The sequence below is a fragment of the Chaetura pelagica genome, unplaced genomic scaffold, assembly GCF_000747805.2.
Source record: "Chaetura pelagica isolate M959 unplaced genomic scaffold, ChaPel_1.0 scaffold689, whole genome shotgun sequence".
Lineage (NCBI taxonomy): Eukaryota > Metazoa > Chordata > Aves > Apodiformes > Apodidae > Chaetura > Chaetura pelagica.
The window spans coordinates 268,914-274,067 of NW_009954635.1; positions in this window are offsets into that span (position 1 = coordinate 268,914).

Here is a 5,154-nt window from a genome sequence, read left to right on the forward strand (position 1 = left end):
GCAGGAGCTTATTTTCATCCCCATTGCAGTGTCAGACTAACACAATCCAACCTGTTCAGTCTGATATACCATTATGAAAGGGGTGGTGGAACCAGTGGTGGAACGAGAGGAAGCTTCTGTCAGCCACAAAGAAATTTTACAGGTGAAAGCACAGGAAGGACAGTGGATCACAGTGGAAAACTGAAATACTGGCTGGGAAATTGAGCTGAAATGTGCACTTGTGAGGAATGTCACTGCATGATGTAATAGGTTTCAAAGGGAAGGAGAAAAATACAGGACCTGAAGGCAGGGGAAGAGTCTCAAACAGAACTGAAGTTTAAAGTTCCATGAATCGAGATCACGGCATGACACTACCTAATACCAAACAATTCAGTAATCCCAGCAGTCTCCAAACACACCCAAAATAATAATTAAAGGTGCTGAACTCAAACTGAGAAATAAACTTCTACTCGGAATTACAGTTCTCCAAAATGTAAGTCAGTTTATTCTAATAAAAAGAAATCTAAAAAAACAACCAAAACCAACAAAAAAACCCACAAAGCTATCTCGTTCCTAAGGATTGATTTCACTTAGTTTTGCACAGGTGAACAACCTTTTGAGTTTCTTACTTAAACTTGTATAAAGTCTTCTTAAAGGATTTTTGGTTCACAGAGTATCTGCATGGTTTGAACTAAGGTTATCCTCTGATGACCTTTTATTTCACACACTGGTGTCCTGGCTTCTCTTTGTTTTACAAAGCCCCTCATTTGTATGCAATTGTGAGGGTTCAACCACAGGTTATGCATGCACATCCAACACACAAATCCCTAGTCAAAACAGGTTCTGTCCCCATGGGGGTCATTCATGTACATTAGGTTTTTAAACCTAAACCTGAGTGCATCAGACAGCACCAGGTAGGGATTTCTGATTAACAGCTTAAATAAAACCTCACACATTTGATACCTCCTATTTTGGAGCTAGTCAAAAGATGTCTGTACATGGTCCTGGACAAGATGCTCTAGGTGATCTTACTTGAGCACAGGGGTGGCCAAGATGACCTGCAGGATCCTTTCCAACCCCATACTTTCTGTGTGAGTCTGCAATACTTGACTGCATTTATTTAAGCACCTTCCTATAAGCCATGGAAGTTGACAGCCTAACTAACAACAAAACTTGATCTCTCTAAAAGAAAATACGACTGTTATCGTAGAATGTAGAGCTGGTTGTTTTAAGGCATCTATTGGTCAACAACTCTCATTTAGTTTAAGGTATTACTGCTGAATTGGTATAAAAAGAAAAAAAAATTAGTGCTATGAAAACAACTATCTGTAACATTTCCATATACAGAATCAGCTTTATAAGTCTGCCTGCCTTTACGTTTACTGCTAGATGTGACCAACTCCATTAATGTCCTTACAAAAAAAATGTCACTAGCAGTTAATACAAGGCACACCAAAAAAAAAAAAGCATCAGCTGTAAAACATGGTAACATTTCAACACCAGACAAGAGGGCCAAAAGCAAAGCACAAACAATACCAATGTGTTGATGCTCATGCATGCAGGATGGAGCCCCTCTAAGAAAAGATTAAGAAGTGATTATTATTTGATGTTTTAAACAGAAATCACAAAAAATGTTTAGGCATATCACAGAATTACTGAGGTAGGAAAAGACCTCTGTGATCATCAAGTCCAACCTATGACCTAACACCACTAGACCATGGCACTAAGTGCCACATTGAGCCTTTCCTTGAACATTCCAGGGATGGTGTCTCCACCACTTCCCTGGGCAGTCCATTCCAGTATCAGTACATGCAAGAAAACATGAACGCAGGACTGGGTCATTAAAAAAAAAAGAACTGAAAAAAAAACCACAACAACAACAAACAGAGTTACCATGAAATGAGTATTTCTGTGTGTATGCACGTATTTCAAAGTCCTTCTGATCAGTTGACTGTATCAGCAAAATTATTCAGTATGCTACACTGTACCAGCAAAAACATATAAACTAAAATCTATGCCATGCAAATTTAACGCTTTCTGCTTTAAAAGGAGAGAATGAACATGCTGCTTCAGAAGCATCACTAGTTCCAGGATGCCTTGAAAGCCAGATGCAGAATGCTCTAAGTTCCCAGTGTTACCAGAAACTGACCAAACTAAAGGGTGGAGAGAGTATAAAAAGAAAGAGAAAGAAAAAAATTATTCAAGTTAACTACTTCCAGCCTTTCAAAATACTCAAAATTGAACATTATCCTTAATGATCAGTGAAAGATCATCCTGAGGTGATCACTGAAGGACTGAGAATGAAAGTCACTTCTCATTCATACTCTGTCAGCATTTTAATGATGTTAAACATGTCCATAATTTGCTATTCATGCACTTTTTCCTCTAAAACCTCAGACTTCTCATGTGATACCAGACCTAGCTGTAAATGATTGTATGCTTAAATGAGAATTTTGAGATGAACATTCAGACAGGTTTGACTGGGCAATCTAGGTGTCATCAATTACTACCATGCTTTTAGCTTCCTAACAACTCAAGCAAATTCACTTCTGAAAGCCTTCAGACTGAATCTACCTCATTATCAAGCATTATTTTTCTCCCACAATGTGCAACTCAGCAACCTCCAGTAATATGTATTCAAATAAAAACCCATAGTTATGTGATAACAAAACCAGGACTTATCTATTCTGCAGCTTTCCCCCCTCCTAGCCAAAACAATTCATTAGCATTATGAAATACAACTCTTACTCATCAGAAATAAACAATGCAAAGTGTTCCTGCTCAGTTACTGAAGCTGACAAAGTGACCACCTTCCTGCTTTTGCTTAACAGTAACCCCTCTCTCCCACCAGTTTTGAAAAACAAACAAATACAAAACACAAACCCACACAATTTTCTTCCTCAGGTCTTGTTTAGGATAAATTATAAACACTTGCTTCCATAAACATGCTACAGACCAGAAAAGCCTTTCACAGCTGCAATCTCCAAGTGGAAGAAATGAGCTGCTGATTTGTAAAATGCTGCAAGAGGATATAAATCTTTAAGATACTTCAATAGAAATGGTACCAGATTATTCATCAAGGTTAAATCAAAAGAAAAGTCAAATAAAGGTACTGACAAACTGGGCAGTATACTTCTTTGTAGTGGGCTGGTCAGCAGTGTGTATTGCTGCCGAGTCTGGGACTACAGTGACTGTAAGACATTTTAATACACAGTCCAAATAACTTCAGTAATATCAGTAGAAATGAGTGATAATCATTAAGCCCTCTCCAAGCTTTAAAGCTTTTCATGTTCCAAATAATAATAGTTTAAAAAGGGGAAAAAAAAAAACAAACAACAAAACAAAAAACAAACTACCCACATTAAAAGAAACAGACCAAAATCTGCTTTTTTTTTAAATAGAAAATATCAATCACAAACAAAGCAAATCACATGCCTTAACAGGTCAGACAGACATGCCAATCTCTCCCATTTAAAATCTTGCAAATCTGTAAATACATAGTTATTTTCAGCAGAAGTCAGCCCTAGGAGATGGTATGTGACCCCAGGATACACTGCACGACAAGACCTTTCTGATTTCATCAAGGCTGCACCCAGGGCAGCACAGCAGGGACAGCAGCCTTCTGGGGCAGAGGAACATCAGCTCAGTATCTTTGCACAGCTCATGTAAATCCTCAGCTACCCTGGTGCTTCAAACACCTTGCACAAAGATGCACCCCCAGCAAAAGTCTGGAACTAAAAAAAAAAAAAAAGCCTGGAGACACTCTGGGAATCGAGATGTCAGAAATGAACACGCTGATTTCTCTCCCTTCCTCAAAAGCCTCTTTCAAAATACATCAACTACAGCAATATTGCTGTGAATAAAAGCTGTTTAAATGCTTCTCCAATATTTAACGTACTACAGCCTTTCCTAGAAGGGCTCTGCAGTCCACTACCACAAAAACATACATTGAAGCATGATTTGTGCAGCACTGGGAGAAGCTACCCCCGTGAATGAAACTGTCACTACAGTGCAATCATTTAAACAACCTATTCATAGCACAGTTTTAAAATCAAGTCTGCCTGATGTGTCTAGCACTACCATTACATGCTGCCTCAACGGCCTTTTCATTTTAAGACTCTTACAAAATAGATCAATTATAGACACTTTTAAGGGCAGAGAAAATAAACCTCATTCTTGCAGAAAAGCAACATTTCAGTACAACACTAAGGCAGTTTTTACTGAAGTATAAATCTCATCTTCCTCATGATGAGTTAAACAGTCCACAAGCAACTTGCTTGAACTCTTACAGTAGTTTTCCATGAACAACTTTATTTTAAACACGACTTATCAAAATAACACAATGATTTTGAAAAACAAGCCATATTTTATAAACAGTAAACGTAAGCACTGCAAAGTAGATTTCAAAAGCTGAGAAAACCAAATTACTCTCCAAGATCCTTTTGTTAGTAACACACTGTTCCTTTTAATCACACTCCCAAACTCTGGCTGAAATCTAATCTTTAAGAAGTTTCTGAAGTTTCAATTATGGTGTGTTACACACTGAAAAAAATAAAAATGGGGAAAACAGCAAGGAATAAGATCCCACGACGCTAGGACAGAGGATTCCTTTTAGTATCAACAGTAAACGTGAGAAAAACCAATCAGAACGGCATGGAGCCTCCTTTGACAGCTGCAACCTCTGAAAAGCCAATCCACAGGCACAGAGGTTTGGCTGAGGCGGAGACAGGGATTCATTGAAGAAATTCTTGAGGGTGCCTTTACTATCGGCTCTGCATGCAAGTACAGACACATCAGGGCAGCCAATACCTGAGCCTTATACAACTCCGAGGAGCACACGAGCGTCAAGATCAGCACGACAAACCAGCACGTTTAAACGGCAGCAGGAAAAGCACCTTGAAAGCGACTACAACTTGTCTTTACTTAGAGGGGAAAAGTTTTTTTTTCCCCTACACACACACCGTAGCGTTAAAAGAAAGAGCAAGCACCACGTTCTCTGTAACACTCGCCGGTTTATTTAGCAACCAGCCAACACGCCGGGCTGACACTTGATGTTACCAGGCAGCGCAAAGCAGCTCCGTGGTCATAAAAACAAGGCGCGGGACGCCTGACAACTCCGGAGAAGCATCCCCGCAGCAGGCAGGAGCCGTGCCCAGCAGCCTCCCGGCTCACACG